The sequence below is a fragment of the Pongo abelii genome, chromosome 3, assembly GCF_028885655.2.
Source record: "Pongo abelii isolate AG06213 chromosome 3, NHGRI_mPonAbe1-v2.0_pri, whole genome shotgun sequence".
NCBI lineage: Eukaryota > Metazoa > Chordata > Mammalia > Primates > Hominidae > Pongo > Pongo abelii.
In genome coordinates, this window is record NC_071988.2 from 101865044 (window position 1) to 101888326 (window position 23283).

The 23283-nt window shown below is 34.3% G+C and overlaps 1 protein-coding gene and 1 long non-coding RNA gene across 2 annotated transcripts in view; both read left to right on the forward strand.

The window, feature by feature from the left end:
* Positions 1–23283, forward strand: part of CFAP299 (cilia and flagella associated protein 299) — a 657858-nt gene that overhangs the window by 311634 nt on the left and 322941 nt on the right. The gene's annotated exons all lie outside the window — the stretch shown is intronic.
* On the forward strand, positions 8575–14885 carry LOC134761290 (uncharacterized). The gene is made up of 2 exons (XR_010139737.1): positions 8575–10484; positions 11882–14885. It is a non-coding gene; the product is annotated as an uncharacterized LOC134761290 (long non-coding RNA).

Here is a 23283-nt window from a genome sequence, read left to right on the forward strand (position 1 = left end):
AAATTTCAGTTAGATAAGAGAAAAAAGTTCAAGAGCTCTATTGTACAACTTGGTGACTGTAGTTTATAATATATTGTATTCTTGAGAAATGCTGAGAGAGTAGATGTTAACCGTTCTCACTACAAAAATGATAGCTATATGAAGGAATACATATGCTAGTCAGTATGTCTGTATATATATTTCCAATACTGTTCTCTACACAATAATATATGCACTTTTATCTGTCAATTTATAAAAAATTGGCCAAGTGCAGTGGCTCACACCTGTAACCCCAACACTTTGGGAGGCTGAGACGGGCGGATCACTTGAGGTCAGGAGTTCAAGACCAGCTTGGCCAACATAGTGAAACCTGGTCTCTACTAGAAATACAAAAATTAGCCAGGTATGATGGTGTGCACCTGTAGTCCCAGCTACTTGGAAGGCTGAGGCAGGAGAATCGCTGGAGCCAGGGAGACAGGGGTTGCAGTGAGTCATGATTATGCCATTGTGCTTTAGCCTGGAGACTCTGTGGCTGAAAAAAAAAAAAAACCAGAAAAATTTATGTAAAAATTATAAAGGATAGAACCAACTGAAACTTTTCTGAATACAGCTATTTTTCGTTGAATTTTTTAAATGTTTGGGTGGAATAAATTCTAAAGTGAAAATAGTTTAAGAGAAAATTCGTGAACTGATCATAGGACTGAGGATTTTACCCAGAATGCAGCAAAGAAAGGCAAAGAGATAGGAATTTTGGAGAAAAAAAGAATCAGCCACGGGAGAATGAGATTGAAAGGCTCCAACGTACTTTGAACTGCCCTTCCAGAAGTGAATGGAAGTAATGATACAAAAGCAGTATTTTTGTGTATACTTTTTTCTTTTCTTGTGGTAGGGTGTAGAAAAGCCGTACATAGTAAATTAACAGTAAAGTAAAATCATTCCAAAGTGAACCTCATCATTCTATATCTGTGAAAGTTGCATATGCATATTCTGATAACTTTTCTCTTATCAGAAAAGTCTTGCCTTTGAAGATGTCTTAAAAGGAAAATTCACATCATGCTTTAAATTTGTTTTCTACTTAACAATTTGGTGAATAGCATATATTTTAAAAGTTCTGGGTTATTAGAGTGATGACTACATTAAGAATAGTGTTTTTTAAATAAATTATAAAATGTTGATTTTATGAAACATTATGTTTTTATAATATCTTAGAAAATACTTTAGTGGCAACTAATGCTAATTTTCTGTGAACATAGGAATCATTTCAAAGAAAGACAAAGATATAATGAAGTGTGCAGTATATATGTTTAATTATTTAATACAAGGGATTAAAGTATTTTATTCATGAAATTAATGATCCACATATTATTGAGTAATATATTGACAATAGAAGCATAATATATTTATAAGCACTTAAATGAAATTATTTCATTAATAGCAGATTTTCCATGAAACAAATGCCAAGAATAGACAGACTTGTAAATTATTTTTTTCTTACACATACATACTTAAGAATTACATTAACATATTACTTCAGGACAAGATGTTTTAGAAATTAATTAGGCTTTAAATGAAAATAGACCCTCACCAATTTCCATTAATGACAGGAAGATGCTATTTAGACTGTTAAAATATTAAAATTAGAAAGCATAAAAGAGGTACAATCAATTGCAGGGCTATACATAAAATATAGTTGTTTCCTTTATTAGAGTAGTGTTGTTTAAATTAATTATAAAATAACATTATGTTCACATCAACTGGCCCAGTCTTTAGTATATTAAGCTGTCATAGTCACTAGGTGATTTTACAGTTATTATTTATGAAAGTTGCCATTATTCAGTATTTATAAAAGTTGCCAGGGTGGTAAATAAGTAACCTTTATCATTATTTTATAATTTATTTTTATAAGAAACATTTGTTGGTATAGCATTATATAATTCACGTCTTATTAGTTTATTTAAATATGTATTTGGCTGATAAATTGTATAAATTGTATGAGATTCAGTGCAAATACTTTGAACAGGTACCTACATAAACATCAAGTACAAATTATAAAGTAAAGAGTAAGTCTAGAAATTGGTAAATATTCAAACTAAATATTAAAAGAAAAAATATATTTTGAGATTCCTGGTTGTTTGCATTTCTTCTTTTTTAATAATTTGCCATTAATCTAGCATTTTTTCTTTATGCTTCTTGATAGATTATAATTTTAGCAGCTCTAATATTTAAGGCTGTATCTTACATTTTGAAAAAGAGAAGGTACTTCATTTTGTCTCTTACAATATTCAACTACTGTCATAAATCCATTTGTATGAACATATTACTTTCAAGTTAGTCAATTTACTTCATTTTTCTTTCAAATACTTTTTCTTTTTAATCTGTGTCATCATGGTTTGTGATTGCTTTAGCCACGTGAACAATAATAAAAGCATTTTGGAAAATCTGATTATTCTCTCTATAGTTTCATGTTGTAGTTCATTTTATAGGTTTAGGCTACAGTCTGAATATTTGTGCCCCCCCAATCAAATTCATATGTTGACATTCTGACATCCAGTGTGCTGGTATTAGGCAGTGAGGCATTTTGGGAGGTAAGTGGGTCATTCATGAGGCAGATCCCTCATGAACAAATTTGTGCCCTTATAAAAGAGGCTCCAGAGAGCTGCTTTGCCTCTTCCGACCCTGAAGAAGAAGAGCCTCTCTAGAACCTGACAATGCTGGCACCCTGATCTTAGATTTCTCAACCTCCAAAATTGTGAGAAGGAAATTTCTGTTGGTTATAAGTCATCTAGTTTATGGTATTTTTAATAGCAACCCAAATGGATTAGGGCAACATTTTTTTCAACATGACTTAACATTTTCTGATAAAAATAATTTTCTTGTGTCAAAATTATTTTAAAAACAATTTGGTTTTCCTTTAATAAAAAACAAATATGCTTTGTTATTATTAAAAAATATAATTTCCCCTCTTCTTCATATCACTTAATTAGCTCATTCATTCAATAAATATACATTTATTCAGCATTTATTAAAAATAGTAATTTCGTTTTTTCTTCATATTAGTTAATTTGATCATTCATTCAATGAATCTACATTTATTCAGCATCTATTATATGCCGGGCAAGTGCTAGCTACAGGTAATAAAACTCTGGACAATATTGACAAGTCACTTGCCATCATGGAAATTACTAGTGAGTGGGAGAAGTGGACTGCAATACTATGATGGAAATGAAGATATTTAATAATTGCATGCAGAGGCAGATTAACTTACATATATATACGTATGAGAAAACATACACTTGTTACTTCTACATATAATGAGAAGGGAAATCTTTCCATGATGAGGTGCCTATTTTCAACCTTTTTTTTTTTTTTGCATGCATTCAACACTTAAAGATCATAGAACTAAGAGAAAATGTATTGTCAAATAAATGCAAATTTAAATATTTTCCAAGAGAACATCAATGAAAATTTTTAACCCATTTATCTGATTTGTAAAAAAATGAAGTAAAGACCTTGAAAATTAGCTTCTATATGAATAATGTATTCTTAAAAAGCACAATCTTATCCTGAAAATGCATAATATAATGAATGGTCAATATTATGTGATTTTTATTTGATAGCACAATCAAGACACAAAATCTCACTAAAAGAACATATATTAAACATGTTTACTTTTCTTCTCTTTAAAATGCCTTTTAAAAATTAAGTTTCTGTCTTATCACCATAATTTCTTCTTACAAGTGAGAAACATATACATCATATAAATTAGTACCCTCCTCTTTTACTCTTAAAATGTGAAAATGGGCCAGGTGTGGTGGCTCACGCCTGTAATCCCAACACTTTGGGAGGCCGAGGTGGGCGGATCATGAGGTCAGGAGTTTGAGACCAGCCTGTCAAGCATGGTTAAACCCTGTCTCTACTAAAAATACAAAAGTAGCCGGGCATGGTGGCACGCGCCTGTAGTACTTGGGAGGCTGAGGCAGGAGAATCCCTTGAAGCTGGGAGGAGGAGGTTGCAGTGAGCCGAGATCATGCCACTGCACTCCAGCCTGGGTGACAGAGTGAGACTCTGTCTCAATAAATAAATAAATAATAAATAAAAGTGAAAATGGCTACTAAACTTTATAAATTACAACTTAAAATCACCATGGCAATTTTATTAGACCTTACGTCTTGCTATAATTTGCCATCTTAAGAGACAATTTTCTAGAGGAAAGATGTAGCATAATTATAACATGGCTTTAGGGGTTTAGATATGGCAAGATACTGCCAGGAATATTGATACTAAATTTTCTTCCTAAATTTTATTTGCATCTAATTAAGACTACAACTCAACAAGCCATTAAAAAATAAAATCTTACTCCTTTGACTGATTGAATTTCATGGGAAAATAATTTATTACTTTGCTCAGAAACCAAATTTGTATAATACTAATTGTCTTATATAAGTAGCAGTTTTTCCTGAAAATAGTCTTAATTAGAACCTTTTCTTTACATGGTTGATATTTTCCCTCTTTAAGCATTTTTAATAATATAGAGAACAGACTGAAAAGCCATGGAGTTATTGCAATAAAAAACTGAAAGTAAATTCTCGCTTACTGAGGAGAAAACTCTTTTTTTTTTTTTTTTTTTTTTTTACGAAATCTAGCTCTGTCGCCCAGGCTGTAGTGAGTGGCATACTCTCAGCTCACTGCATCCTCCACCTCCCGGGTTCAAGTGATTCTCCTGCCTCAGCCTCCAGAGTAGCAGGGACTACAGCGTGCACCACCGCGCCTAGCTAATTTTTTGTATTTTTAGTAGAGATGGGATTTCACCATGTTGACCAGCCTGGTCTTGAACTCCTGACCTCATGATCTGCCTGCCTCGGCCTCCCAAAGTGCTGGGATTACTGGCGTGAGCCACCGCACCCGGCCGAGAAAACTCTTGAGGTAGCACAGCATGGTGGCTAAGAATGTATGTGCTGGAGCCACAACAAATTCAATTCAAATCAATTCCGTTGCTAACTTCTTCGGCAATTTACTTAATCTTTTTGGTCCTCAATTCCCTCATGTGTAAAATGGAGAAGATAGTATTTACCTCAGAGTGTCATTTCATCATATGTCATTTCATTTTTTATATATATATATATATATGTATACATAATAGCATACTTAAAATTGTGCCTGCTATTTTATAAATACTATACTAATGTTTAGCTATTATTTCAAACAATTTCCACTTAGCTATTTAAAACTTTCTACCTTGGCTGCAATTATTACAAAGTGGTATTACCTTACAGCATATGGGGGAATAGATATGTGGCATAACACACATTTTTTTGATTGGCTGTTATAATTGGATGACTAAAAAAACATACTCAAAAGTACAACCACATTGTATCTCCTAATTTGTATTTAATAAGCTTCCAAAAGCATTTAGGAATTTTTAGTTCTTTGAAGACATCTTTATGAACATCTACTATCATTTAATTGAAGTCGTATTAACTTTTTGGTTGACAGAGTACCATTTAGTGAATGCCAACCAAACTAGAATTTGCTAACATGTAAAACATGTGGAATACCCTTTCTCTAACCTGAAATAAACAAAATATGAATAGTAAAATAAAATTAATATTATGTATTTCACTGAGATCATTATAAATCATCTCTTATTATGCTATCTCCCAGAGAAATATAATGTAATATGATTACTTATCAAATAATTGCAGTTTTCTTAATACAGGCACTCATTCTAGCTTTGTAAAGTAATCAAGCTTTGTAAGTAATATAGTTTTATTAAGTTATATAATTCTTAAAATTATAACGTAGAAATGAATTTAGTGCAGTTTACAGAAAATTTTCATTTATGACATTTCAGATATAATTCCAGCTTATCTGGAATTTAATACAGGTACAACTAAACTGAAGATAGCAGAAATTGCAATTGTCATAGGCAACTTTTCCTATAGAAAGTGTCTCATGAGAGAGAGATATACCCCACAGAATACTGAATCTGTAACAAAACCTTCCTATCACAAGTTAGATTTAGAATCTACTTTTGCCTTCTCTTTTCCTTCTTGCTATAGCTGTCTTATAACTAACAGACTCTCCCACATTACTTCCTTTACTCCTAACCAAAATAAACAAGAGAATAGACTTAAATTTTAATTTTTGTTCAAATATAACATTTTATTAAAATTTAAGATAACTTCTCCAAAACAAAATGGGTCACAGTTTTAATATATGTTAGTGACTGGTATGTTCTCTTTATTCTCTGTGTTTTATCCTTGGAATTAAAATTAATAAGAGAAACATAAAGATAAAGTGAATGGATTTATTTTACTATTTTACATGCTCACTTACCTTTTCACAGCAGTCCTTAGATTCCTCCCAGGTGTTACACCAGTAATTTGGTAGAAAGCAGATTTTTATGACCCACGTAAGTACCGAAAGTGGTAGCTGGCATTGATTTTTCAGTTAGTATTCTAAAAATCATGGGCCCTCACATATAAAATTTTACTACCTTAGGCGACTGCACAGAATTTGGAGATCTCAGGTCTTTTGTTAAAGATGGCCCACTGACAATTGGGTAGTTTCACGTTCTGGTAAAAATATATATATTTTCTGCAAGAAACTTCATGTAAGTTCACTGATACTAAAAGGAAATGTACATTGAAAAGCAAATTTTAGGATTTCTCCTCAGTTAATAGAAGCCTCAAATTATAAAAATAGCAAATCTTTTTAGTACAATTATCACATATTCATGGTCACTAATATATCTCAGAAGGATTGAAAAATAAAGCTTTCTCTGAAATCTTCCTCCCTTCTTTAGAAGTACAGACAGGGATTAGAGAGGAAGAAAGTGACACCTGCCTAGCTGGGCAGATCAGCAGCCTTAACTTTCAGGTGGCCTTAAACTTCATGTGACTATTTATTGTATCCTCAGACCCTTCCTTTTCAATATTAAAAGGTCATCTATGAGTAAATGGAGCATTTCATTTGTAACCACTCAGAAGTGTTATTGAGTAATTATAAAAGTTTATTTTTCAAAGAAAAGCAATAAAGTTTACAAACGAGAATTTTTAAGATTAAAAAAATCTTGTGTTAGCATTATGCTTCTTTGCATTTGTTCATAAATAGTCAAAGGACTGCTCAAGTGACTATAAAAATATTAGAGATTGATAACATCTGCCTAAACTCTTTCAAATTATAAATGACGATGCTCAGATACGTTAAGACATGCCTAAAATGACATAGCTGGTAGAAAAGTGTTCTAAATCAACATATCTTGGTATCCTATATTTATGACTTGTATAGTACCTCTTATAGACTGAGATAGAGCAGGAGCTGGCAAACAATTGCTCATGGGTCAAACCCAGCCTACCTAATGTTTTATCGGTACTCAGCTGTACTCATTCATTTACATATTTTCTATGGCTGCTTTTGCACCAAATGGCAAAGTTGACTAATTGTAACAGAAACTGTATGGCCAACAAAACCTAAAATATTTACTTGTTCCTTGTAGAGAAAGTTTGTCCACCCCGAGTACAGAAAATTAAGGTATAGGTATATATTAGAAAATAAAAAATTGAAGTTTTTAAAAAAGTATTGTGCACAAAAATAATAAGAAGAATTAAAGAAAAAAGTTTTGTTCAATGTATGTATCAAATAATTGTTTGAAACTCCACTCTGAATCAATAAATAAAACAAAGACTATGAAACAAAAAAGACTATGGTCATCTATGGATGCTACAAAGAATAGTTGTATCATAAATTACTTTTGTTCATTTTTTGTAAAGATCAAGGACCTAAGTTCCACTATATAATGTTTAATAAAGATAAAGTGTTGGTTTAGAAGGTCTATAAAAGAGGTATGGTTAATATCCCCTAAATTGTATGCCAACAAAATAGAGGGAAAATGAGAAAAATATGCCATTGTCAGCAAGGTATAATAGATATAATATAAAGTACAGTAAAAGGAGAAGTGATAGACATGCAATTTTTTTTCCTGTGAAATGCCCTTACTTTGGAAAGAAATGGTTGTCAATGCCTGTGCATTTCCTTGACAGATTATACCAGGCTGCACAATGGCAGCATTTGTCTTTGGTCTGTGGACCTAAGACAGTCACTATCAGTGGAACCTTTTTCTGTACAGGTAATAACAAGGTGGTCAGTCATGCAACCCAAAGATCGAGTTTAAAGTTAAAATTAAAGAGGAATTCCCAGCACTATAGCATTTCATTTTATGTAAGGCTCTCCACCAGCCAAACTCGTTTACTTGTCATAGCTACCCAAATGAGAATACAAGGTTGACATGAAAGATGCAAACATGTAAGGTAGTCTCATTCCATAGAAAAGGACCTAACAGAAACACTAAAACAAACCTATTAGATGACTTAAAAGAATAATAAAAAGAGTAATTAACAAAAGCATATAACCTCTATCATGTCCTTCAAAAACTAACGTGCAAACAGTAGTTCAACTTGAGGTCACGTTGCCTTGCTTCCAACTCTTCACTAGAGAAGCCTCATTTAAAGTCAGTACAATCTCTGTATTTCTTTTGTCACACAAAGTTGACTATCCTAAAATATTTAATTTAAAATATCCTGGTTGATTTCTAGCAATAAAGAAAATATTTTTATTAACTTTCTACGTGTAATTAGCATTTTATGTGAGAGAAAATTTGGTGGCTACAGGAAATCTTCAAGTGTTCAGAGTTCAGGGAGATCCAGCTCATCAAATCCTTTTTTATTGACAGATGAGAAACTGAGGCTCAGAAAGCCTCATTGCCAGAGTCACACAGAGAGTAGGAACATGGCTGGTAGACCAGAAACAAATAACTTCAACTTCCTGCTGCAGGCCCTTTGCACAGTGCCATCTGATCCCCCTACTTGGAGAACTTTTATTCAGTTTTAGTAATGGGGTGTGGAAGGGAGCTAATTTATGCCAATGGGCTCCAATTTGAGAACATTTTCTTCAACATTTGAGGATTATGATGCACTTTATCGATATATGAATTTGTGATCATGTAAGCTATGAAGCCTATTTAGCCATGTTTCTTGGGTCTAAGTGATAGGTCTCCCTTGATGAGAATGCAAGGTTGACATGAAAAATACACAGAAGTAACGTAGCCTTATTTCAAAGAAAAGGAACTAGAGATCTCCCAAATCAGAAACACTAGAGCAGGCCTATTCAATGACTTAAAACACAGAGTCCAACACTTGAGTCATGCTTCCCTGAGAATATAAGGACGCAGCTACAGGTCACAGTTTAACTGCCTGGATTGTGTCCCTGACTAGAGTTTCCAGATTATCACAATGATCATATTTTCTGATGGTAAGTTCTATTATTCTCTTTTAGTTCCTGTTAAATTCGAAGTCCAACAACAATGCCAAGTGTGATCCATCATGGGTGCATACAGCCACTCTTACATTCAGCGAATATTTTAGGGCACTCAATATGTATTAGGTTGTCTGCTCATGCTGCTATAACAAAATACCATGGATGGGCAGCTTAAACCACAGAAATTTATTTTCTCACATTTCCAGAGGCTGAACGTTTGAGATGAGCGAGTGTGGTAGATTTCTACTGAGAGTTCTCGTCCTAGCTTTCAGACTGCCACCTTCTTCCTGTGCCCTAATGGAGCAGAAAGAGAGAGCAAGATCAAGCTCTTTGGTGTCTCTTCTTATAAGGCCACTACTCCTATTATGAGGGCCCTGCTCTCATGACCTCACCTAAACCTAATTACCTCCCAAAGGCCTCATCTCCAAATACCATACATCAGGAGTTAGGGCTGCAACACATGGATTTTGAATTTATTCCATAACCCAGGTGCTGCACCAGGCATAAGTAAGACACAAATAATTCCCCCAGCAAGAAAGACGTATGTAAAAACAAAGAGTCACAATGCAATGAGAAGTGGGCCCTTAATGAGTAAAATACAAATACTCTAAGGAGCTTAGGGGACTGCAGTGTCTGCTCTTCACCTCACAGAGGAAATGAAATTTAGGTGAGGCCAGAAGAACATGGAGATGTTTTTTGGTGTGGAGAAGATATAGGTAAGGGGTTATAAAAATTCACAGCAGGACTAGCTGTTTAATTTGTGAGGAATCCCATGCAAAATGAAAATGGAAAGGCCCTTGCTCTAAAATTATTGACAGTTTTAAGACAGTGACAGAAAATCATTAAACCATATTTGAGAAAAAAGGACAAGTGTTGTGTGATTCCACTTATATAAGGTACCTAGAGTAGTTAAATTCATGGAGACAGAAAGTGGAAAGGTGGTTACCGAGGACTAGGGGAGAGAAGAATGTGGAGTTATGTATGTATGTATGTATGTATGTATGTATGTATGTATGTATTTATTTATTTATTTATTTATTTTTTGAGATGGAGTTTTGCTCTTGTTGCCCAGGCTGGAGTGCAATGGCACCATCTCTGCTCACTGCAACCTCTGCCTCCTGAGTTCAAGGAATTTTCCTGCTTCAGCCTCCTGAGTAGCTGGGATTACAGGCATGCGCCACCACACCCGGGTAATTTTGTATTTTTAGTAGAGACGGGGTTTAACCATGTTGGCCAGGCTGGTTTCAAAGTCTTGACCTCAGATGATCCACCCGCCTCAGCCTCCCAAAGGGTTGGGATTACAGGCGTGAGCCACCGTGCCCAGCCGGGGAATTATGTTTTAATGGGCATGGAGTTTCAGTTTATGATGGTGAAAAAGTTCTGGAGATGGGTGGTGTTGATAGTTGCAATGTGAATTCACTTAATGCCACTGAATTTTACTCTTAAAAATGGTTCAAATGGTAAACTGTATGTTATATGTATTTTACCACAATAAAAAATAAATAAACTAAGTGTGGGGCTCTTCTGAGTTCATGTTGCTGTGTGACTGCCCAGGAGTTATGACTATGAAGCTGGTTCTGATTTACAACATGCTGGGGAAATGGTAAGTCGTTAGGCCTGGCTAGAATACTAGAGGCATGTATGTGGGTGTATCAGAGCTGGCAAGAGGTGAAACCTGGAATAGTAGACTGAGACCAGGTTGTTTTAGCAGATAGCATTGCTTGCCTGCCCAACCAGGCTTACCCCTCTTTCCTCTTAATAAGCCGCCTGTTTTGTTTAGGTATATATCCCTCAGGCAAAGTAATCCAATCTCAAGCTCTGAGATTAATGCTGCTTAGCCTATGAAAATAGTGCCATAACCAGAGTATTCTCCTTGACAGTGATTAGTTAGTACCAGCCCCAAATTCCTCTTCATAGGTTTTCTCCATATAATGCTGAGAAATGCATATAATTTTGTTTCAGAATTAGGCCTGGGAATTTCATAATTCCCCCAAAGTGAACTCCAGAAGTGACACTAGGTATTACCTATCATATTCATTGTATTTGCTTACATGTAGTCTGTTTTTTCTCTGTGTTTATTTTCTGGTGAATTATTATTTCCCTCCCATGTGCACATTGCTTATATTCTGTGTCTCAGAGGGTTATTCAAGATTAATTAGTGTTCCCCTGGGTATAGAAAGTGATGACTTTTGCAGTTTATCGTTGGAGCACATTATCAATTACTTTGCTCTACAAAAATCCAGATGAAAATATTTTACATTTCAGTGTATGTGTTAAAGTAATATGCAAACAAATATGCTATATGAATTAATTAAAATTGGGTAATTGTATCACTATAGATATAAAGTTTTAGTATCTGTTAAATATGACATTAGATGAATTACATGAATTTGAATAACTTTATCTTATGGGGTAGCATATTGCAATACTTATTTTGTTGGATCATCAAAGTATATTTTAACTGAATATGTATATGCAAATACAATATTATATATCTATATTTTAAAAGTCACTTATTTAAAATTAATATATTCATCATAACATATTTAGCTATATAAACTATTTTTCTTTTTCTTTTTCGAGACAGAGTCTTGCTGTGTCACCCAAGCTGGAGTATAGTGGCGTGATCTCGGCTCACTACAACCTCTGACTCCTGGGTTCAAGTGATTCTCCTGACTCAGCCTCCCAAGTAGCTGGGACTAAAGGCACGCACCACCACACCCAGCTAAGTTTTGTATTTTTAGTAGAGACGGGGTTTCACTATGTTGGCCAGGCTGGTCTTGAACTCCTGACTTGGTGATCCGCCTGCCTCAGCCTCCCAAAGTGCTGGGATTACAGGCATGAGCCACCATGCCCAATCCTATTTTTCTTTTAAATCCGAGTTCAAAATGGTATTTAGCTGAAGATTGCCCTACATTTTGCCCTATTTATCAACTTAGGTTAACAACTTTTACAGTTAAGCCTATATTATGCACAAAATATTATGTTAGGTGCTATACAGAATTTAATCATCAATAAGGAATTGACATACAGCTTATATTTCATACAAGAGTACAAATGATAATTAGAAAGACTACACAGGACATCACATGGACGTGATGTAAGTGAGCATTATTTGGCCACAAAGTGGGGTCATTTAGATATCATTCAGCTAAACAGGGATGCTTTCAAAAAAAAAAGTGGCATATGAGATAAACATATGGGATATGGAAAATCTGGTTAAGGTAAAATCACATGAAGTACAATTTGATAAGTACTTAATGAATGAGTCATTCTGGGTAAAGATAAATCTGTAAAATCAGTGACACTGCTGCATGAATGCATGTACCTACTTCAGGAAAAAGGAATGTTTCTGTTTCACAGATATTTAGGAGTCACCATATGAAGGTAATGGGGCAGAAAGTTTCTGCATTTAGTCTGGCCTTAAAGGCCAGTCTGAGGAGTTTGTATTTCATCTGTTGCTTTTGGGGAGTTAATAACATTTATCAATTGCAAAATACCACACTCAATCTTCTAGTTCAGGGAGATTAATCTGTTAACAGTGTAAAGCTATGGAAGGGTACAGGCAAATGCATCTGGTTGGAGGGGATATGGTGGACATAAAACCTCATAGGCATTGGCAACTGATTAAATTTGGATTTAAGTGTGCTTCTGAATATCCTAGTTGTTTATGGAAATGAATGGTGTCTTATTAATTACACTAGGAAAGTCAGGGAAAATGGTTTGTGAGAGAATATAATTAATTCCATTTAGGCATTTCACAAATTAATAAGAACTTTTGGGAACCACAGTGCTAAAATTACTAGTACCTGCCTTGACAATTTAGTTAAAACTAAATAGTTGGCCAGGCGTGGTGGCTCACGCCCTTAATCCTAGCACTTTGGGAGGCCGAGGCGGGTGGATCAGGAAGTCAAGAGATAGAGACCATACTGGCCAACATGTTGAAACCCCAACTCTACTAAAAATACAAAAATTAGCTGGGTGTGGTGGCATGTGCCTGTAGTCCCAGCTACTCAAGTGGCTGAGGCAGGAGAATCACTTAAACCCGGGAGGCAAAGGTTGCAGTGAACCGAGATCATACCACTGCACTCCAGCCTGGTGACAGAGCCAGATTCCGTCTCAAAAAGAAAAAAAAAAATAGTAAAAAGTTTTTTTCAGCATACTGTAGATTTGTTTATGGTCTTCTATACGCCAGACCCTACTCTAAGTGCTGGGGTATTCAGCAGTTCACAAAACAGACAAAAACAAACAAACAGAAATCTTCTCTTCATAAAGTTTACATTTTAGTTGAGAGTAGGGTGGGGACAGTAAAGGACACTGAGAAGTAGCCAGTGAAATAGGAGGAAAATCCTGAGAGACGTTAAATTAAAAGAGATGTAGGGCCAGGTGTGGTGACTTGCACCTGTAATCCCAGCACTTTGGGAGGCCGAGAAAGGAGGATCGTTGAGCCCAGGAGTTCGTGCCAGCTTGGGCAACATAACAAGACCCTGTCTCTAAATAAATAAATAGATACATGAGAGAAGTAAAAGAAATGTTAAGAAAGGAGTGATTGACTAGGCCAAATCCTGCTGGCAGATTAAAAGGAAGACAAGCAAAGGGTCATTACATTTGGCTAGATGGAAGTCCTTGGTTACTTTCTAAAGAACTCTTTTGAGAGAGGGGTGGTGATAATGACAGAAATCTGATTGGAGTGGGATCAAGAAATAAGAGAAGAAGAGAAGAACTGCCAAAAGAGAAGAAGGAATGAATATGGACAACTGTGCTACTTATTAGAGGAGTTTGCTATAAAGGATTGTGGATAAATGGGCCAGTGGATCAAGAGGAAATGGGATTTTGTTTTGAAGTGGATTAAATTGCAGGATAGTTGTATATTGATGGAAAATCAACTAGAGAAGAAAGAATGATGATGAAGTAGACGGGAGAATTTCTAGAGTAATATCTTTGAGTAGGTGAGGGGCAATGGTATCTAGCACACTAGTTGGAGAGCTTGGCCTTGGATACGAAGATGGGTGATTCATCCTGTATGATAAGGGGAAACAGTATTTATGGGCCCAGATGCAGGGATTGGTAGATTTGATCATGGGAACATATGGAGTCTGTTTTTACTGCTTAGGTACCCCTTCACTCCAGGGAAGTAAGAATCAAGGATATTAGCTGAGAATGAGTTTTTTGTATAACTTCCATCAATAATCAGAAATATGTTATTTTATAATGAGCTTAAAAGGGAAAAATCTTTAGAATAAATCCATATTATAATGTAATATGCTCTTTTCACAGATATTTACAACATGAGGCAGTACAGGATGCTTTAGTATTTATATGAGATATTGATTTCTACATTATGTGAATTCTAAGATGCAAGTTTCAATACCTCTAATGTCTATCAATAGCAAAGTAGTTGAATGCATCATAGTGTTTCCACCCTGGGGAATACTGTGTAGTTATTAGAAAAGACATTTAAGTTTGATCTATATATGTTATACTTGAGGGATATTCAATATGCTTTTGTAAAATCAGAAAAGCCATTTACAGAGTAATGTGCTTATTGTGATCCACGGTTTTTTAAAAACAAACAAAACATGTGCTTTGTGTGTGTTTTTGTATGTCGTGTTATTACTATGAAAAACAATATAAAAGGATACAAGCTATTAGCATCGATTATTGGAAGGGGTGGAGTACAGAAGGGTTATGGAGGGATTAGCTGGTTTATTTTTATAGATCTTTTCATTGTTTTATTGTTTCATTTTCACTCAGGTTAATGAGTGCGCTTTTTTAAATTCAAGACTAAAAATCAAAAACATCTAGAGACTCTGTGAAACACTCAATATATATTTGGGTAACACACCCAATATTAGAACCTAGACCTAACAATTTCATTCAGTCATTCTTTCCATTAAAATAATCTTTGTTGACACTTTGCACATCTTGGACTTTTTATACTACTCTCCTATTTGCCTCCTTCTGTGTCCCTGTGGCATTACAGATCAATTAGTAATTTGGGTGGAGACAATATAAGTATTTGTCTAAGTATTCTATGAAGTCTGATTCAGATGAGCAGAAGGTTTAGAGAATTCCAACTCCTGTTCCTTGAGTAGATTTTTGTGTACCCTTTAGAAGAATTTTATTCCAGGGAAGCTGCTGCCTCTGGAATGGTCCCATGTGTGACACCAAGCCCACTGCCTGCCCTTACAAGGCAATATTCCTTAGGCTTCAATGTGAAATGAATTAATTTTTAAAAATGCCCAATTCATAGCAAAAATATGAGAAGAAAAAAGAATATTAGATGCAAGTTATTTTTCACCTCTACTCTTACTTATCTTTCAGCAGCATTAATCATACCTGCCTTCTGGTAAGATTTTATTAACCTAGCTTCTATGATGCAACAGCGCCCCTCAGAAATCTTACCCAATCCTTATTTTTCAGTCCAGACTTCCTCCCTGAGTTTCAGAGTACCTTACTTTACGGGTCCTCTTTGCTAGATCAAACATTTCAAACCCAAAGTTTCTCAGGCTAAACTCCTGGTCTTTCCCACCAGTATTTTCCAATGTTTACCCACTTAATGAATAGTACTATCATTCATCCAGGTGTGGACATCCAAAATCTACTCTTAGTAATTCCCTCTTTCTCATCCCCTATGCTCAGTTTACCATCAGGTCCTGTTGATTTTACTTCCATTTCTATGCCACTCCCATATCCTCCCAACTAGTCTACCAATCATTTATTCTATACCCATCCATTCCGCTCACATTCTTTGGAGTGTAGTTAAATAAGTTTTGACGCTGCTTTGAATTTGTGAATGATTTCTCAATGCTCTTAGGATAATATGTCCAATATGAGGCTCTAGGCTATATCTCTACAGTCCTTGCTCTCTAGCTACAGTGTTCTAGCTACATTGACCTTCATTTAGTTCATGTTTTGGCAAAGCTCTCTCTTATCCCTGAGCTTTACCACATACAGTTTCTATTGCGGGGGTAGGGGGGTAGGGGGGATGTTTCATTCCCATATTTTTTACCTGGTTACCTCCTATTCAACCTTAAGATACCAGTTCAAGCATTACTTTCTCAGAAGAGCTTACCTGGATTTTTTAGGCTAAGCAAATTTTCATTGTTTCAGTTCCCACTGCACCATATACCTCTCCTTCTTAATTACTGTCATAATAAAAGTTGACACTTGTTTGTATGATTTGATTAACATCTCTGCATTCTAGCAGAATTTTCAACTGTTTTTTCAGCATTGTATGTCTAGTATTTAAAGCCAAGTATATTGATACTTAATAAATATTTGTTCAATAAGTAAATGGATGAACTTTCATAAACATTCAAAAGTTTATCAATATTTCTTAAAATTTGTCATTTTTAGCATTGATATTATAAGCATAAGAGAAATACACAAACATTGAGATCTGTTAAGGAATTAGTGTAAAGGTGAGTGGATATTTTGACCTTTACATTTAAGATGAAAAAATTGGTTATTTATTTGTATATATACTTGCCAACTTCCTCCTACTTCCTAGTCATGTTTTCTATTATCTAGACAAACCAAATACTGTGAAGCATCAAAGAATGTTATTGTTAAATATTTGGGATCCTCTTTTTTATTTTTTCCTTTTTATCAGGGTCTGATATTGGGATACAGTGAAGGCTGGAGGAATTGATATTAATTAGAAGCCATTTTTGGTGACTTTAGGCACTGGAATGGTATAATAAACTCTATATATAATAAACAGGAATAAAAGTCAGGTGACATACCAGCAGGTCATTTGACAGATTATCTTGATTCTGTGTGTATATCTGTATTTAAGTCAAAACTTGCATGGAGCATAGAGTTGCAGTTGAGAATCATAGATTTTAGAGGTATACAGCACCAAGCTCTACCTACCTTCTTTTAGCCTTAGTTTTTTCTTTTTTAAATGGAAAATATTAACCTAATCTACCTCTTGAGGATGTTGGGAGGATAAAAAAGTATCTGTTAATACTCTACAATAAAATATCTATATTCACAGATTTGATACATAAATACACACATATATATGTGTATCTGTTTGTGTCTATGTCAAGTTATCCACACACACACATGCAAATACACATAAACACACACATATTTACCCTAGGACAGTGACTAGCACATTCAGTGCTCAAGAAAAGTTAGCTGTATTTAGAATTTAAGATGTTTATGTTACATGCCATCTAACTTATAATGCAAAATAACTAGGAAAAAAGGAAGAACTGATAGAACTTCAGGTAGTTTAAATAGCTTCCTGTCTCTTGGAGTATTTTTGAGGTTGGGAAGAGATGTTTGGCCCCTATCATGTGTTGTTCTTTCTCTTACATAGCATATTTTCCAAGGTCTTTATGACTTATAAGGTCAAGGGCTTATTGCACCTCTTCTCACAACAATATCAGGTAAAATTGGGAAAAGTGCTTGGTAGAAGTATCTGCAAATAATTTTTGTTTAGAACTTGTGTTTTGCTGTGACTGAATTTCTCTCAGTTTGAAAAATTTGACATTTAGCATAATCTTGAAATATGTGGTTCTTTCCACTGTTAGTTTTTAAGACTTAGCTTTTAACACAGCAGTCACCAAAAAGGCAGTATCCTTCCCTAAATGTGGTAGTATCTTTGAACCACAAGTTAATGGAAATGAACAATTTTAACTACCAAGCCACAGCAGTGCCTCCAGTGTCTGTCATCTTGCTTTGAGCTGGTGCAAATGCATGTGTTCTACATCTGTATTAGAGAGTTTAGCCTTGATATTCCTTCGTCCCATGCAATATTTGTTAAATAAAAGAAAAAGAAAGGAGCAGGCATGCTTTACCCAGATGTGATATTTAGTCAGCCTGGAAATTCTTTTGCTATTGCTTTACTGTCACTGAACAGTATCCACCAGTGCTGGCCTCCTGTATCCAATTTAAATTGATGATTGCTAGAGACATATTACCCTAATTTCGAATCAGCTAATTACAATGGATCTACTGTGCAGAACAAGAGTACTACAATTAATTCCAATAGAAGCTTTATTCTGTTTCATGTTTATAAATTCTGTATTAATTCTCTTGTATAAGACAGTTTAATTTTTAAGTTTCTTTAAAAGTTTAGAATAAAAGCAATCCAAACATTTTTAAAATTTTATCAGAAAACAAGGTCGTGTGTCACATTCATTCCTAAAAAGTGCACAATGATTCTTATTGATAGAATCCATTGTCTTCTCTCAACCCTAGATGCCAGAAAACATAAGAAATCTTGATAGTTTGTTCTTTCTACCTTCCCTTATCTCCCTTCTCCTGTTGCTTCTCTTTCTCTGTACTCTTTTTACTTCTCCTCCCAAAAGATAAACCATATTTAGTTGTGCTAATGAAGTGATATAAATGCCAAATGGGTTAATAATTAATTCAGTTTTAGAACGTATTCTGCAATCTGGCAGTATAGTTTTAAAATATATAAGTTAGAAAAATATGTTTGAAACTAGGTTTGGACTAGGTTTTCCAATTCTTCGAGTGTGTGTGTGTGTGTGTGTGTGTGTGTGTGTGTGTGTGTGTGTGTGTTTTAAATAGATAAATAGACATAGATGTGCATATAGATGTAGATAGATACAGATAAGATTTAGATATAGATAATCCTCAAGTATTTTTACTGGTAGCAATATGTTAACAAATAGTTTGGAGACTGCCACTCCAAAACATAAGTTCTAAAAAGGAATGAATCTTTTTATCATTATACTCACAGAACCTAGCACTGTTGGTTACATGTTTTGGGATGTATAAATATTTATTAAATAAATATTTATTAAATATTTAATTAATTAATAAATATTTATTAAATAAATATTTATTAAATTAATTAATGGAAGATTTCAGCATACTTCATGGAGCTGAATCAAACATCAGTCAAGTCTCAGACATATCTGTTTGGTGCATGCTCTTGTCATCGTAGTCATTTGAACAATATCAAGTAATGTTTTAATGGCAAGTAGTAAGGTGATATCCTAAATAGATTTCATAGGCATTTGTTTTCTCTGCATTTTTTATTTAAGATGTGGAGTCCAAATATTGCTAAATAATTAGTATAATAGAAAGTCTCTGAATCTGTGCCTAGTGACTCACTAGACAACGAAATGACCCATTTTCTCTGAAACCCACTGACTGATGCCCACACTTGAATAAATGCTCACACTTAGTGGGATACTGCTTGCTGTCTATGCACTCTGCCATTTTTAGTTGTGGTGTATGCTAATCAAGAGCCATTCACATTTGTTTTCACACATGTTTATGCTAGTTGTTCTTTTTATTTACTGTTAAATGTAATATTTAATTGTTCATGTAATTGAATCAGATGTTATAAAAGCTGATGAAATGTGAGAGCAAAAAGAAATGTTTCTAGGCTGGACACAGTGGCTCATGCCTGTAATCCCAGCACTTTCGGAGCCCAAGGTGGGTGGATCACCTGAGGTAAGGAGTGAAACCCCAACATGGTGAAACCCCATCTCTACTAAAAACTAGCTGGGCGTGGCAGCACACAACTGCAGTTTCAGCTACCTGGGAGGCTGAGGCAAGAGAATCACTTGAACCCAGGAGGTGGAGGTTGCAGTAAGCTGAGATCATGCAACTGCACTCCAACCTGGGTGACAAACTGAGACTCTGTCTCCAAAAAAAGAAAAAATGTTTTTAAGAAAAGTTAGTTAATGTTTTGGAAAGTTTTGGCTAAAATTATGGTTAAATTAGGTGTGGAAAAATAATTGCACATTATTAGAGAGAGAATCATAAACATCTAGATGATTTTCATGAGCAAGTCACTTAAAAAGTACCTTTAGGTTCCTGCTATGCTTTCCAGAAACTGATACTAGAATTTATAAATGATGCATTGGAGGTAATTTGTATAAGATTATAAGAAACTCTGAGGAGCAGTCACTTGCCCAGAAAAGGCCTTATTTATGGTTTTAAAATGGTAACTACTTGGACATTTGTGTGTTTTACGTTAAAAATTACGCTTTGTGTGCTTTGTATGATCCTCTCCTTAACTGTTCCTATAACAAACTCACTAATGACAGTCCAGCTGTCAGCTTAAGAGGATTTCCACTGTAGTTCAACTCTGAGAGTTCATTTCACTCCTCTTTCATAGTTCTGGGATAATGTAATTGAAAAATCTTGAAATAAAGACAAGGTGTTAAAATCAATTACTATTTGCAATTTCATTGTATGAAATACGATTTTCTTAATATTATACTACCCAAAGAAAATTGAGAAATAAGTAAAAATATGCAGCTGGTAGATGGGATAGCAAAAGTTACTCAGATTTTCTCATTTTGAATATCTTTCACAACAGCCTCATTGTTTTACTGATTAACAATAATTTAAGTTAAAATTATGAATGCAAGCCCAACCAAAAAATTCTAAAGCATATTTTAATATATTGGGGATCTATAAAAGTTTTCATCTGAAATGTGTTTCTTTATCAGAAGATGTTTCAAATTCTCTATTTTAGAGTGTACAAAAATGGTTAAAACTGTGTCCAAGCTTTCAAGAAACAACAGTGGACAACATCAAATTGACACAAAGGAGATAGATGGATGGTGAGTTTACTTCTCACTAAGAAGATAAGGGAGACTTCACTTAGAAAGTGTGGTTTAAACTGCAACTTAAAATAAGCAGTTTTCTGGTATACAGCTAGAGGGAAAGGTCATTTCAGAGGGAGGAAACCGGCCTAACAAAGGGTGATAGGAGGAGAGCAGAAAGTATTACAGAGGGAAGAAACTATGGGTCAGGAGAAGAAGGGAGCTACCTGAAGGCCAAAGTGTTGGAACTTTTAAGTAAGTTGGTTATTTTAGGTACTGATGGTGCTTGAGTCTAGAAATGACAATTTATGGAACATCCGTTAAGATGGGTATAAAGTGTTATGGGAGACCCCGTAAAATAATGACTGGTTCTGCCTATTGGGAAGCTTCTTCATAGAAGAGATGACACTTCATTTCTATTTGAAGTATACACATTTTGGGGCTATTTAGAGGGCTTTGTTTGAAGTGAGAAGAGACTAGAAGCAGAGACAGCAATACTGAAAGGATGCAATGCAAAATAACTCGTGAACTTAATGAAACAATTTTATTTCATTTTCTGGCAGTTCTTGTTGATTTTTAAAAATAAACTCTAAATTAGTAAAATTTAAATTAAGAAATCTTTATTTCCTTTTATTTCATTAGTTGTATTTATTTTTAGAAATTGCATCATTAAATTGGTATCTTGAAAGAACTTGCCTAAAGTAAAAAATTAATAAACTTTTAGATCAAAAACTGTGTCATTCCTAAATAAAAAGGCAAAATTAAAATGTAACTTTTTTGTGTATAAAAGAAAATGTTTGCTCAAATTATTTGTTATTAAAAAGACACTAAAATTGGATTTTAAGTATTTTCAAAGGATTCCAAATTGTCATGTTTCAGTTTTATGTACCTTTAAGTGAAACGTCCTCTTTAGGTGTTAGGGAGTTTTCTTCATAAATCATTGAAGAAAATGTTCTTCTCAAAGTGGACATTCATTTTTGTACATGATTAATAGGAAGGAGTACCGTTTTATTTTATTTTTTTTCAGTGCTCTACTGGCTTTCAGTTGGGAGGTTAGCCTACTTTGTAAATATGCAAAATAGTGACAAAATAATCATACAGAAGTGCTTTGTAAAATGCATATAGCATAAGAAAATATGAGTACTGTTTATATGTAGAATTATCTAAAATATGTTAGGAAAGTCAATATTTGTAAGAATTTGCAGAATTCAAACATCTATATATTGGAAATTATACTTTTTGTGCATTAAGAAACACAATTTTTAAAATGATAATTTTAAATTAATAAATTGAAAAACATCAATTAAAAATATTTTTTATCCTACTATCCAGAAGGTACTTTGTAGGATATAACATTTATATGTACAAAAAACTATGTAAACTACCTTTTAAAAATCACATTCTCATAAAATTATATTGATACATCATTTTTCTTCAGTTCTTTATTTAGCATATCTCTTTAGCATCTTTTAATATCCAAAATTATTTTTCCAGAACATGATCTTAATGACTTACACAAATGCTATCCTATTTGATGTGTCAGATTTTATTTGACCACAGATGACTGGCATTTAAACTTTTTAAAGAGTCTTTAATGTAACCATGGGGATGAACTACCTGAGACCTAAATGTCTCTACCCATCTCTTAAAAGGTACAGTACAGGGCTAGGGTTAGGTAAGTAAGCCTTATGCATCTTAAAGCTTTTGATTCATGGTATGAATTAGCTTTCCAATTTGTACGCTGCTTTCTCTAAACTTCCCCATCCTGAGTAGTATCTTTGTTTTCTTTTTTGTTATTTTAAAATTATTTGGAGCTAAACTATGAGGATGAAAATGGATAAGAATGACACAATGGACTTTGGGACTCAGGGGAAAGGATGGGAAGGGGGTGCGGGATATAAGACTACAAACTGGGTACAGTGTATCCTGCTTGGGTGATGGGTGCACCAAAATTTCACAAATCACTACTAAAGAACTTACTCAAGTAACCAAATACCAGCTGTTCTCCAATAACCTATGGAAATTAAAAAAATTTAAAAATATATTTTTTAAGATTTAACATTGTTTACAATTATTAGTGATTTGTATATTTTTGTAAATTTTATATTAATGTAATTTTCTGTTAATTTATACAGGTGCCTTTTGCCATTTAGGTTGCAAATATTTTTCTCCTTGTTACTTGCTTTGATATTTTGTTTATGGGATTTTGAAATGCAGATATGTATACTTCAGTGACCCAAATCTAAGAATCTTCCTTCCTTCCTTCCTTCCTTACTTTCTCTTTCTCTCTTACTCTCTCTTTCTCTCCCTCTTTCTTTCTTCTTTCTTTCTCTCTTCTTCTTCTCCTTCTTCTTCTCCTTCTTCCTTCTTCCTTCTTTCTTCTTCTTCTTCTCTTTTTTTTTTTTTTGAGACAGAGTCTCTCTGTGTCACCCAGGCTGGACTG